Genomic DNA, 14,528 nt, shown 5'->3' with positions numbered 1-14,528 from the left:
TCCAGAGCTTGGCTGACATCTCCCATGAGTAGCTGTCCCATTCCAAGGAGCATGGACAAGATCCAGCCCAGGGAAGCAGATGTTTTCAATCCCAGAACAGACCTTATCTAGAGCCCAGCCTTACAGCCACCAGAGTCCAGCTCAAGTTTACATTAAGCTGAGATATTTTCCCAGACTCAGTTCCAGGTGGTCACTGAAATCCAGGTCTCCTTTTTACTATGAGATTACTCATGGGATGAGCAATCCATTTGCTGTTTGAAACTAAATAGCCTTTCTTACATGGCATCCCAGATAGCTGGGACAATCTGAGAAGGGATAATCAAAAAAGAGAACTGAGAACGACCTGATAAAAACAGCCAATTTCAAGAAGTAAGATTCTTTCAATAAAATCAGATGGTTAAGATAAAATTTTCCATTAAAAATATTTCTGGGGCTATAGAAATTTGTAACCAGGTGCATCTGAGCAGGATCCATCTCGGTTAATGTTAGTAATCAGGAAATGAGGCCTAACCCAGACAATCCTCCAGGCTCTTTGCTGAGCCAATGGCACAGACATCTCCCCGAGGTAACACAACCCATTCGTCCTGGATAACTTTTGGGGATGAAATGGCTCACCTTGTACAGGCTAAACACACCTCAGGGTGACAGCTGGGGCCACCTGCACGGACCCAGAGAGGAGCAAAGGCACGGTCAAAGCAAGCAGCCAAAATCTGTGCAAGGAACTCAGACAACACTCACAATAATCCTCAGATATACTCAAAGACACAGGCTCAACAGAAAAACAAGATGATGAACTTGGTAAAAGTTTTGTCTGCCCCAAAGACAAAGTAAAGCTGATACCATGAAAGGGCAGAGAGAGAACTGCAGCTTAAAGTAAAACCATGTGGATTAGCTTAGTCAGAAGCTGCAGCCAGACATATTCAAATGAGCAGTTAAGTGCTCAGAAGCCACAGGAATTACCTGTTAGCACTTTTCTGGAAGTTGTGTTGGCCACTCGTAACTAAATGGGCCTGAAGAATTCAGAGTACACGACACGTCCCTTTGACCTTGCATTTTTTTTTTGAATCTATGAAAAAAGGCTGATTTCCAAGATTGGAATAGAAAGGCCAAGTGAGAAAAGGTATCCTCTGATAGATGCAGTTTCAATAAAGACATAAAAAACCACTTAAAAGAACTAAGAGCAAGAGGTATCATAAATAACAGTATTAACAGCATGTGAGTTGTAAGTAAAGATCCAATCAGTGTTTTTTAATACACCCTCTGAATATTATTTATTTAAAAGTGCTGTTCAGTACTTGTTCTACTCCCAGAGTTTTCCAACAGTTTAGAGTGGATGACATTCGCACTTAGATTGGAAGCCTGAGAGAATATATGGAAAATCATTAAGTTTTGCAGCAGACCAAAGAAAGAAATCTATGGCTGAACTTAAAAAAAATAATAATAAATGATACTTCCAACAGAAGTGATCCATAATGGATGAGAGTTGAGTAAAAATGACTTAACTGCTGATCTAGGGGAAAATAAAAACAATAGCTGAAGTGTTTACTCCACACAGCAAAGCAGCTGGAAAGAGATAGATAGGGAAAATAAACTGATTTGGCAAAATTCATTCCCAATCTATACCTGATCAATAAGTGCTTGTGGAAATTGTTGGAATATGAGGCTGCTGGCATTCAGCAAAAGGACATTAATAGACATCTGAGTGGCTGCAATAATTTATTAACAGCATCATCTCAGAATCTCATGACTCGACAGAGGCCGTGGTGTTGGAAGCACCGCCCCGTGGAGGCTCTGAGTGTCCACCAGACTTCTAAAGCCTTTTCCAAAAGTGCCCCTTGCCTGAGCTTGACACACCCTGGGGCTGGCAGGAAGCTGTGGTGACAGGGCACACAGTGGCACTGTGCCTGGGCACCGTCCTGGCCTGATTTATGGGGAAGAAGGAGGAAGGAAGGGCTCCAGGGCTGGAGTTTCACAGAAGGAGGGACAACAGAGACGCAAAAGTCCTTCTAAAACCAAACAGTCCTTCTGCTTCCAGCTCTCTTGGGAACCTCAAGGCTTCTCAGGCTCTGAACCACAAACAAATTCTCTGTTTCAAGCTAGTCCTTGGCTTTTCCCCTCTCGCTACACCTCAAACTGCTGGAAAAGTATCCATGCAATGAAGAGCTGACACAGGGAATGCTGAACTAAGTGGCAAGTTAACCCCCCTGGGCTCTTATCAACACCCCTGAGTCATTTGGGCCAAGAATGAAAGGTGTTGGGGAATGATCACAAGGAAAGGCTTCATCTGAGCTTTTGGGACATCAGTGGGTAGTGGGGTGAGTATTTATCTTTCTAAAGAGCGACAAGGAAAAAAAAGTACATTCCCTTTGCAGTTGCCAGTGATAATGGATGCTGTGTGAGCTAAAAACCCAGCAGTTAAAAGCTACATTTATTATCACTCTATCTCACACCAGCAAATTTATGATCCCTTCCAGACCTAAAACATCAAAGCAGAGCAGGAGTCAGAGCCTTTTCAGACTGTTAGAGGGTTTTTTTTCCTTCTTCTTCTTTTCACATAGATTGCTTTATTTATTTTTTAAAAGGAGGTGGGCATTAAAACCAAAATCTGACCTTTGATCCCCTGAGGCAACTCATTACTTACAAGGGCAAATAGGGAGCTGAAAGTTTTTCCTGCATGAAACCGTAAATAATTCTTACATACGTCCACAAATCACTCTGGGTTGGTAAAGTAAATAGTAATTGGTGGGTTTCTCCCTAGAGGCAGGTCTGAAGGGGGTTATAGATTAGAGTTAGGGATTTTTTGCTTGAAAAAAAACACTTTAAAATCCATGTTCCCCTCAGCTCAGTGCTCCAGATGCTCAGGTAATACATGAAGTTTTGGAGGGGTGTGTATGGCAGGGGTGTGGGGAGGGGAAGGGTTTGCTGTTTTTCTTATGTTTGGTAACTTCTCATGTTGGAATTTAAGAGATTCACAACTTTAAGGGCAAAGGGGAGCATTAAAATAAAAAAAAATTAAATGCCACGTGTGCACAACAGCCTTTTCTGTGTGTTATCAACAAGGTTTAAAGAAAGAACCTTCTTCACAGCTCCTCCTGCAGCTCCACTGATTAGCTGGAAGGAGCAGCAGACTTGTCTCCCTGCTTTTTTAACATGTAACTACAGTCACACATTATCATCTTTCACTGTTTGATAAATTTTTCCCAAAACATCTGAACTCTACCCAAGTTCAGAGGCCTTTCTGACCACCCCTACTATCGAAACTACATTATTTAATAACAATCAGACACGAATATCTAAATAAAAGGAAAATATCCACGCTTGTTACTGGAATATAGTTGTTACAGCAGACCAGGGAATTGAGTGAGAAGTACTGCACTGTTATCAACACCAGTGGAAATATTCCCATGCTGGAATTATCAGACCTGCCTGTCATCAAACCAGGATTGCCCAGCAATGCACTGTCACAGTGCAGGGATTTTCTCTGCTGGAAAGTCCTCTAAGAGCTTGCTGAGAGCAATCAAAGAAAAGCCATCAAATGCAGATTAATCCTGTGCAAAACACAGTAATCCCAGAAAAAGGGACGTGGGACTGTTACACTTTGAAGAGAGAGGTCGGAGCCACGAGGACAGAGAGAAAACCAGTGGGAAACTGGGTGTTTATAAACACAACTGACACGTTTCTACCTGCATGAAATGTCTGCAGCCACAGTTATTTGCAAGGAGAAAACTGGTCCCAAGCCTGGCTCTATTTCCAAGAAAAACAACAGGTCATAAATCTGGATTTAATAATTGAAACAAACGGCCTGACTCCCAGCCAGGCTGAGCCCAACGCAGAGAAAAAGCCTAAAATATTGATTAAGACATGGGATTTTTCTACCTGGCCTCTGACTTCTTTGAAACCTTCAAAGGCCAGTGCTAAAGCCACAGGGAGTTCTATCTTAGACAAGATCATGCTGGAAATGTCTCGTGTTCACCTTCCAGCCTCCCCAGTCCCGGGATCTGAGGCCTTTGGTGCTCCAAGGGACCACCGAGGGCTCGCTGAGGACCCAGCAGATGTGCCAGTGCCAGGGGCAGGAGCTGCACTGCCCTCCTTCAAACCTGCCTCTCCAACTGCATCCCCCACCTCAGACACAACCAGGGAAAGGAGGTGTCAGGAACCCCCCCACTGAAACTCAGAGCAGAGGGAGCACTTGCTGTTCCCACCTCTCTGACCCACAGCTTTCCACGAGGGATTGACATCCCGTGGTGGGGCTGGCAAAGCCATCATGAATCACAGGATCACTGAGGTTGGGAAAGACCCTCTGTGGCCATCGAGTCCAGCACTGCCGAGGTCACCACTAACCCATGTCCCCAAGTGCCACATCAATAGCCCCCCTCAAGGGATGGGGACTCCTGGGCAGCTGTGCCAGGGCTGGACAACCCTTTCAGTGAAGAAATTTTCCTCAGTATCCAACCCAAACATCTCCTGGCACAGTTTGAGGCTGTTTCCCCTCATCCTGTCCCTTGTTCCCGACCCCCCCCGGCTCCCCCCTCCTGTCAGGGAGTTGCAGAGCCAGAAGGTCCCCCCTGAGCCTCCTTTGCTCCAGGCTGAGCCCCCCCAGCTCCCTCAGCTGCTCCTGGTGCTCCAGACCCTTCCCCAGCTCCATTGCTTTTCCCTGGACTTCTGAAGTTGGTCCTGAATTGCTACAGTTCACACACAGAATTCCTAAGGTAAAACAAGCCAAGCATTGGTTTACTTTTAATAACCTGGGTTGAAAAATACCATCCATTCTGAGTGTGTTTCACAAGGAGTTCAGTCATCCCTCCTAAAATAATGACTATCCAGGCCTTTATTTTTTAACTATATAACAATAAAGTGATTTATTTTCAATCTCCCGGTGAATCAGGAAATTGTTGCTATTCCCAGACAGGGAACAGAGACAAAGGAAGATTAAACACCCAAATATCACACTAGAAGCCTTTGGCAGAGTAGGAAACTGAACTCACCCCTCCTTTCTGAAACGTAGCTCAGCTTCTTAGGCATCAGCCCATCACTCCAGCCCTCACGTGATGCAGACACACGTTCACCTTCTGCAGGGCTCCAAAGCACAAAGGCAGCAGCCAGTGAAAGATTCCTGCTGGCCCAGGCTCAGATCCTGTCTGGACTGAGGGAACAGGTTTCTGGTTTCAAAAGGAGCAGAGTTGAAGTTGCTTTCCTTCAGTTGCAACCTTTTTAACAAAACAGAGATTTTTCTCCAGCAAGTAAAGCCATAAATCAGGACATCTCCTGAGGTTCTTTTTTTTTTTTTTCCTCCTCTTTTTTTTTCCTAGTTAGTGTGCCCTCCCTCCCCTTTCCATCCCTCCAGACTTACTTCATAAACATTAGCTTTCAAGCATCTCTTTCCCCAGAGGACGTATCATAAACATCATGTTAAATATTTAGAACAGGAAACCACCTCACTTTTCTAGCTACATAAAAGCTATCTTGGGAGGGTGCATTTTCTGTTCTTATGGCTTTTATATATTTATTTCCTGGTGCAGATCATTCCAATAATCAGTACATTTGCCAGGGATGTTGGACAACAGTGTTAAGAAGTTCCCCAGCACCTGAGCAAAGGAAACTTTGCTACCAGACACTTCAGGGATAGGGAGAGCACCTCCTGCTCCATGTGGGACTTCCACAGGCCTTGGATAGGCACTGATGCAACTACAGAGCTGGGAAGAAGGACTCTAACAAACCTTGCAGCACTCCCATCGTCCTCTTTAACTTCCAACTTCCAGCTTGTTTTCCTTAACTCCTCCGAGTGTCCCCAGAAACCACCACGTTAACACACAGCAAAGATATTCAATAACAGCCAGGCACTAAACACCACCGAGCACCATAAACACTGGCAGTTCCAGGTTTGGTTCAAAGCCTGGAAGGAGTCAAAGGTATCTGGCACAAAAGGCTTTTTGACAGCTCTCCTGTGAAGTGCCTCGTGCCCTCGCCCTGCTTGGATTTGTTCATTCAGATCCAAGGCAAACTGTCCAGTCCCAGTTAAAGGCTGTCCCTTCCTCATCTGCAGCATCCTCCCACCCTCTCGTCCCTCTCACACACACGGCAGCACCTCGGGACTTCGGGCAATTCCAAACTCCAGCTCCCTCAGGTACAGCAATCCTCAGAACAAGAGGGAATGGCTTCAAACAGAGAGAGAGGAAGTTTAGGTTTGATATTAGGAAAAAATTCTTCCCTGTGAGGGTGGGGAGGCCCTGGCACAGGTTGCCCAGAGATCCCTGGGAGTGTCCAAGGTCAGGTTGGATGGGGCTTGGAGCAACCTGGGCTAGTGGAAGGTGTCCCTGCCCAGGACAGGAGGTGGGATGAGATGGGCTTTAAAGTCTCTTCCAACCTAAACTGTTCTATGATTCCATGATTCTGTGGCTTCCAGGGCTGTTTGTTCTTCCCATTCCTCCTTCAGAAGGGTGGTGGCAGAGCCTGGGGCTCCTCAGGTGCACACACACCTTGGGCAGGTGCCTGCCCTGTGTGACAGGGCTGCAGTCGTGGCAGAGGCCCACGGCTGGGAGCTGCCTGTGCTCAGGAAAAGCCTGAGCTCCATCCCTGGCTGTGTAAAACAGCACTTCCCTTTCTTTTCTGAGAGAGTGGGAGAGCCCAGACAGACAGACATGCAGAGGGAACTCGGATGGAGAGCAGGCAGCTGGATGGTGTTGGATGTCTGTTCCCTTGTGGGGCAGGGACTCTGCCACCTTCTAGGGCAGCACTGCCCCCACACACACTGACTGCTCCTGAAGTACTGCTGAGACCATCACCACACACCCAAACCTTCAGCTACTCAGCTCTTTACACTCTTGGGAGATTCCACAGAACCAACCTAGAGACAAACTCCCCCACAGTGTGACCCTGTGGCCGTGCCCACCACATCACCCGGGGTTTTGTCCAGTCTCCCTTTGAAAACTCCCACTGGTACACACAGACTCCTCCAGCAGACAAATTCATACCCAGAAAAATCTCCCCTTTCCACATCTAGTCACCATTCCCAGCTATTCTTGCAGCCTCTTACTGCTGTGTGCTGCTCATCTGAACCAAACCTGCTGGACTCAAAACCCTTCCCCAGAAGTTGGTCTCTGTAGACCTTTAACATTAATTTACTTTCTCCTAAGCTTCCAAATTTTGATAAGAGGCTGCCCAAAACGCAATGCAATAGTCCAAGCAGCCATCTAAAGCGCCAAAGCCACGGAGAAAAGAAAGCAATGATCAGCTCTGCAGCCCCCAAATTACTTTTTTTCTTTCACAGCACATTGCAAGGTCACAGTAATTCATTCTCCACCCTCACCCCCTTCATTCTGCCTGGCTGAAACTCAGTTCAGCTTCAGGGGGAGGCACTGCAAGGGTTTGGCAAACCATAATGTCCTGCCTCCAGTCCTATTTTGAAGATTTAAAAGGTGCAAAGGGCTTGATGTTGGCTTCTCAGATGTGGGCAACCCTCGCCCATTGTACATAGGTGAATCAAATTTTCGGTGATGCAAACTGGAAACGCCTGCCAAGTATGCACGCAGGAGAAAGAAAAACAAAGATCATAAAGATTTATAGGTTGCTTTAAAATGCATTCACCCTAAACCATGAGCTGCTCCAGCAAGCACTACCAACCTGGCTGAAAAGTTGTGCTTCACATGAGGGGCTCACTCTGCTGGAACGGGAGCTTTTGTGAAGATCGACAGAATTAACGAGCTAAAAACTTCGGGGTATTAGTTCAGTACCTCACAACAACGATAAAATTAAAAGTTTTATGCCTCTGATTTATAAGTTTCAAATTAAGAAGGATATTTTAGGCTCTCAGGGCGTGTGGGAGCACAGTGGTCCGGTTCTTTATGCTCGTGCACAGCACAGAGTTATATTGGCTGGTTTCTGTGAGGTCCACAACTCTGCTGCTTCAGTGCAGATCCCTCCAAAAAGAGAAACCCGGCAGTGTAAAATGTCAGTTGTGCGAGGGTCTAGATCTGCTTTAACCAAACTCCAAGCTGAAACAGAGCTCAAAAAAAAAATCTCTTTCCAAGAACAAATCCCCTTGCCACAGTCCTATTGCTTCCTGCTTTTAGTTAGGCTAAAAATGAGGAGAAAAGGCAGCATTAAAAGCGTGTCCACTTCCAGTGAGGCAGAAGTGGGATCATGAGTAGAAGTGTGCGAAAATAAAACGGGCAAACATCAAAAAATAACAACAGATCATATTTTGTGATCAGTTTGTTTCGGGCAGGAAGGCTGAGGCTGGTTCTAATTTGAATCTAACCAGTTGGCCAGGCCCTACCTTATATATTATCTTTGGAATGTGAGTCATTTTGTTGGCTTAGTTATTTCTTCTTCTGTAACATGGCACTCCTGACTGCAGCGGTATGTGGGAGCTATTTTTATTGGGTAAGTAGTGAAAGGAAGTGATGGATAGAGCTGGTTGGGAACATTTCAACAAAACATTTTTTCAGTAGAATTTCCTAGTTGCTCCGGTGTGAAGTTCTTCACGCTGAAAGAGCCGGTTCCAGGGAATTTTTTTAATCTGAAAACGACACCGTAAAAAAAAATTTCCAAATAGCACATTTCGGTGCTTTCAAACAAAAGTGTTCTACTGACTCGCCCAAAATTAGTTGATTTTGAAGTTAAAAGAGAAAAATTAAGCTGACATGTCACTGGAGAGAGACCAGCCAGGCCTGATGAAGGAGCCATCCCAAGCATGCAAAGCCAACTCTGTCCCCTGCACAAGAATGCACTTGATTATTTTCCCCTTTAGGTTTTGAGCTCTTGAAAATTTTCAAGGCTTTGGCTTTTCATCTCCCTTCAGAACAGTAGCTCCTTTTTCACGGCCCCTCCAAGAATTTCAGGAGCATCAAAACCTTCCACTGTTTTGTTTTTTTGGCAGAACAAGCAGCACAGTGTGTGAGCAAGGCCTTGGGAAGGCAGAATCCTCGAACCACCTCCCGATCGGGGTCATCCTGGTACTGCAGCGCGCTGTGGTGCGGTCAGATGGAGATGGTAAACCACATGCTGGAAACCTCCCAGTCCCAGGTGCCCACAAAAGCCAAAAATTAAAAGGGTGTATCCTCAATGGATGACCAGCCACTCCTGAGACCCTGCCTTTCCCTGTGGGCTTTTCGTAACAGCTTTCAAAAAGCAGGGCCAGCTACAACTTAAGCAAAGCTGGCCAGTGATCTAGGAAACTCTTCAATTATAGATGAGCACCAATAAACAGCCAGTGATTTGCTGGAAATTATGAAGTATAAATAATTGAGAAGCAGGGAGTTGGCCCAGAGGTACCCTTCTCTCTTGCTGATTCGTCTTAATGCATTTCCTTGATGCAGCTCCCTGCTGTGTTCCTAAGGAAGGCTGTGGGAGCAGCAGGATAATGGCCCTGGAAGAATATGCTGACCTGCTTGTGCAGAGTTGGAAATATCTGACCATCTCCTCCCAGGCTGAAAGGTGCAGCTGAGGAAAGGGGGTTAACCCAGCGAACCAAATCGTCACCCCACTTCCCGCATGGAAATCAGGAATTCCACCTGAGTACACAGGGATCCTCCAGCCCCAGAGGACAATGGTTTGACAGCAGTTGGTGTGGAAGGACTTCAGGCTGTATTTGGTTCTTCACAGGGTCCTTAAAGAGGAGATTTGATCAGAGCAGGGCAGGAAGCTGCCTGAGGATGCTCAGGGCTGTGCTGGGAGAGGAGGGAGTCAACTGTGGATATCCAGATCTTCCAGCCTGGATGGCTCTGGTCCACAATGGTTTTTCAAATATAGCCCCAAAATAGGGCAAGCAAGCCTTTCCTGGGGTCACAACTCTTGGGCAGGGCATGGGACAAACCCAAAGTGCCAACCCTGCAGCTCAGCAGGACCCCAAGACAGCAGCACTGCAGAGAAATTCCTCCCCGGGGGAACGGGGCTTCAGCCAGAGCTTCACCCTTAATCCAAAGGGAAAAAGTCCTTTGGGAAAACAGGCCAAAATTTTCACCTTTGAGACATTTCTGTGGAGTTTGTCAGAGGAGGAAGTTGTATTAAGAGAGGATAATTTCCTTCTGTGCTGCTGGGTCAGAGATAATGAAAAAAGCCAAGTGGATGTACAGCAAGGCCCTCAAAGGGGCCCATAAAGAACCAAGAGCACCTCCCCCTTGCTCCACCACGGATGACTCGAAGGGAATTTTGTTGTTAACACCCACCAATTACCAGCTGTCTCACATCCTGATGCCCTTTTGATCTGTTTAATAAAACTGTGGATGCTGCCACAAGCCATATAAAATCTCCCATACTACAAAAATTGAAATCTTCCTGATAACTGGCAGCAGTGGTTCCCATTCAGCAACCAACCACTGGGTCATAAGCACATCTGCCTCCATGAGCTTTAAATGTGCCACTGTTAATTTTAAAATTTTAAAAAACCTTCTGGCTTTTGCACTGAAAATGAAATGCCTGACTTAGGTGAGGTGTAAGAGATGGGAAGAGGATAAGAGTTTCAAAGCTGCAGGGAATTAAAGCATGGGGTGAGTCAGGTCTCACTCAGATGTCTGAAACCAAGGTGTCTAATTCAGAGCTGACTCCCCTGTGTTTTCTTCATAGCCTTGGTAAACAAGCAATCTACCTTATTGTAAAATAAACATCTAAAAAAAAAAAATCTAAAACTCTGGAAGTGTCAGATTGTCCCCACTGGTTGACAAAAAGCAACGCTAAAATTCTCGGACTGACTTCTGAATTTTATCAGGCAAAGGAGGGAGATCAAACGGACTGTCTAAATATTCCTAAGACATTTTTCCAGTTCTAACATAATGGACAGGCCACTGTGAATGCTGGGCTGCTCCTTGCCTGTCCATAAAACTCACATTCACTAGGAAAAGGAAGGAAAATGGAATAGAAGAAGGAAAGAGAGAGAAAAATATTAAAAAAAAAGAAAACAAACTAAAAATAAAGAGAAGCATAAATCTAGTGGGAGAGAAGGCTGGACATCATTACTGCTTTGCTCATGATGTTTAGATCCACCTGACCCCAACCCTTTTTCACCAAGAAAGGCTCACCAGAAAAAGGGAATTTCAAGGGGCTCCTTTAGGTAGCAAAGATAGGCTGGCATGTAAGGAGGCAGGACTTCAGGTAAGGTATTTCCACTCATTTCTGTCACAATAACTTCTTATATGAAGACTATGACAATCATTTTGAAACCCCCATCCCCTCCTCACCCCATCTGCACTGCAGAGAGGACACCAACATCTCGCACGACAGGAGCGAACACAGCCCATGTTCCCGTGGGGGGAAACGCAGCTCTGGGGCACCAGCAGGACTTCTGCTTAAAGCAAAGGGAATATGTTCTGCTCCCACAAAAGCAGAAGCGGTCCCTGGCTCCTCCCTGCTCCCCAGCACTGGGGGAGCAGAGGGAAGGCAGCACAGAAGGCTCCCGGTGCGAGGAGGTGGCTGCGGAGGGAGCGGGAGCTGGCGGTGTCTCCCAGGCCAGCATCAGGGCAGCGTGGGCTGATGAAGTCTGAGTAGATGCCACAGCTCGTAGCTTTTAAGATCTCAGTAAACAGTGTAAAGGGACATGGAACCAGGGCTCAGTATGCAGATTTTGCTCCATTATGTTCCTGAGCTGTTTTTTCTCTTTTCACTCCCAGCTATGGAAGACGCCAAAGCTGTTAAATATCAAGTGTGTATAATGGGAATCCCATAAGCTGGGGGAATGGCCAGGATTCAAGGATATGTCCAGAGCAGAAAAAAAACATATCAGTAAGAAAAGAAAAATAAGAAAGAGAAAAATAAGCATAGAGACGTGGGTGGAGGAGAAGGGGGAGGAGGGGGAGAGATCAGACCAAAGACTTCTCATCGGCCGTTCTGGTTTTTAGGTCACTGCTTAATGGCACCCAAAGGATTTTTATTCTTGCTGCTGTTATTATTACCATTGTTATTAACTACAGCTCTTACCCTTGGTCCCAAGAAACTTTAAAGAGCACAGACCCTTCTATGCCAGGTGCTGCATGTGAGCACACACATGCAGAGTCTCCTGTGCTTTGTGTGGGGCACAACACACTCCCAGCTCCAAGGGAAGAGGTCCCTCAGGACCCCTCCCTCTTCTTCTCAGCTCCTCTTACACCTCTGTAGGCACTGCAGGAATATTGCCCTTAACACTGGAAGTGTCCAAGGCCAGGTTGGACAGGGCTTGGAGCAACCTGGTCCAGTGGAAGGTGTCCCTGCCCGTGGCAGGGGGTTGGAACTGGATGATCTTTGGGGTCCCTTCCAACCCAAGCCTTTCTATGATAACAAAGTGCTGCCAGAAGCATTTTGCAATCCTGCAACACAACTGGAACCACTGTGGATGGATAAAACAACCAGACAGAAAAGGGAAAGGCTCTTCCCTTCTCATTCCAGCATATTTGGTTTTGTGTGGGAAACATTATGCAACAGGATGAGGGCAGGCAGAGGAAAAGGTAATTTTATTTCCTCAGCCACTTATCTGGGCAATCCATCAGCAAATTCAGCTTTGCTGAAGTCTATCAATAGTCATCTCAGATCCTGCTGGTTTGCTCCCTTTGCACAGGCAGATCTGCAGTGAGGTTATTGCTGAGCCCCAGCTGAGGCTGATCTCAGCACAGCTCTTGTTAAACAAGCCACTGTTTTCCCCCCATCAGTCCATGTCAAACACCAGCCTGAGAGCAGGGCCAGTGCCCTGTGAAACCCCAAGCACTGGGGGCAGCACCAAGGCATGATTCTGGAAGGGGTTTACATCCTGCACAACAAAAGGAGGTCAAGAAGAGACAAAAATATTAACTGCATCACCCCTTACAGTCTCAAAGTCATTCTGAAGTTTTAGGAAATAAAGGAACACTTTACTAGGAAGAAGATGCAGTTAAATACACTGAAAAAGGATGGACAACTGTATTTAGCAACACAGTAAGAATCACCCTCTCTCCAAAAGCCATCTCCTCTTTCCTGAAATTACTTCCCTGTCTCAGGCAAAAGTCTGGAAGGAGAAAAAGGGTATTTCCCCCCTTTCTTTTTTTCATAAAATAATCCATTTTGCTGCTTCAGACAAGCTGTTATTCATCTTGAACCTGTCCATCCCTCCCACTGGGAGCTGCAGATGGATTTACCAGCTAATCCAGTTAGTAGCTCCTGCCAGTCATGGCATTCCAACATCCCCTGATACAAAGCTGGGGAAAATTGCCCACGTACGTGTGTGTTTGTGCATCTGTGTGTGCTCAGGCCAGAAAGGGAGACAGAAACCAAGGAACTGCATTACCCCAAGAGCCCTTTTCTTCTCTCACAGCTGAACTAAACTTCCAAGCAGAGGAGAGGAGAAGCTCTGGCAGAAGCAGCTAAATAAAGGACAGTGATGCTGACAGCAAAGGACCATCAAGTCAGCACATCTTCTCTGTGCCCCTAAACTTCTCGGTGCTGGTCTATATAAAATATTGGCAGTCACAGCAGAGGTTCAAACACTTTGAGCACCAAGGCTGGTGCTATTCAGTGACAGCCCTGGTCCCCTCAGCCCCTCCTGTTCCTTCCCTTCCCACGGGGTCAGGCAGTTGGTTCCATTAAAAAAATAAACATGGGCAAAGATCAGAACTGCTGTTGCCACAATGCCCAGCTCACAAGGGATAAAGTTGCAACCAAGGGAAAAACAACAGGCTGATGCTGCCTGTGTAATGTTGTCCCAGTGTTTTGGCTTGTAGTGCAGGTGAGGGTAGAGCTGTTGCCTTGGCAGTGACAGTGCAACATTGGGGCCAGGCCTCCAAAAAAAAATCACTTCTCTAGGATGATAGTTTGGACAGCTCTGCCTCCAGATCCCTCTACCTTGATAGCAGGACAAGACTGATGGAGAGGCTGGGGGAGCAAAGGAGTGTTTGGAAGATGTAAGGAGCCCAGGGCACACATAGGGAGGATGGTTGGGCACGTGGAAATGTCTCCATGGAGAGCATGGAGACATGTTGGAGTGTTTGTGTGCTGCTGCAAGCACACGGGATTGTTTCCAAAATGGCTTCAAATCACTGGATCAACCCCACAGCTGCTGAGCCCCTGCCACTCCGGGTCACTATTCCTTCCAGGAGCTGCTGGAGCTGGAGTGGGAAGGTACCACCGAGCAGCACTAAGTGGGAAATGAGCAAGTGTCACGGAACAAAATCAATAGCCTGGAGCCAAGGCTGTTTCTCTCCCTTTCCTGTCTGTGCTTTGTGTGTGTGTGTGTGTGTGACTCCAGGGCTTCTTTACCTCCTCCATTCCCTTCCTTCCCCGCCACTGCAAATGTTGCAGAGCATGATAATGAAAGCTGGTGTCCAAGCCACCAGACAAGCCCATCACTGCAATCAGAATAACTGTGGGAGATGGGAGCCTGCGGGCTCATCAAGCTGTCCTGGCGCTGGCCAGCCCCGTGCACATGAAGATGCCAATCTCGCCTCCCTCCCGTCCCTCCTCCTCCTCTTTGGCAGCCCAGTCTCCTCACCCTCCTCCCCCTGCCACGCTCCCCTGTCGCCCTCCCCCTTCCTCCAGCCCTGCTCAGCACCAGAGGAACGCCAGCCCGGGCCACATCCCAGCCCTTCTCCCTT

At 46.8% G+C, this 14,528-nt stretch overlaps 1 protein-coding gene across 1 annotated transcript in view; it reads right to left on the bottom strand.

Moving 5' to 3' along the window:
- TBX3 (T-box transcription factor 3) overlaps positions 1 to 14,528 on the bottom strand; it is a 433,177-nt gene that overhangs the window by 220,439 nt on the left and 198,210 nt on the right. Inside the window, exon 5 of the mRNA XM_064674670.1 lies at positions 4,986 to 5,143. The gene's annotated coding sequence lies outside the window, so the exon portion shown is untranslated. The remainder of the gene's footprint in view (positions 1 to 4,985; positions 5,144 to 14,528) is intronic.

The sequence above is a fragment of the Pseudopipra pipra genome, chromosome 18, assembly GCF_036250125.1.
Source record: "Pseudopipra pipra isolate bDixPip1 chromosome 18, bDixPip1.hap1, whole genome shotgun sequence".
Lineage (NCBI taxonomy): Eukaryota > Metazoa > Chordata > Aves > Passeriformes > Pipridae > Pseudopipra > Pseudopipra pipra.
Note: the sequence above shows the minus strand (reverse complement) of the source record. Positions and strands in the feature narration are given on the sequence as shown.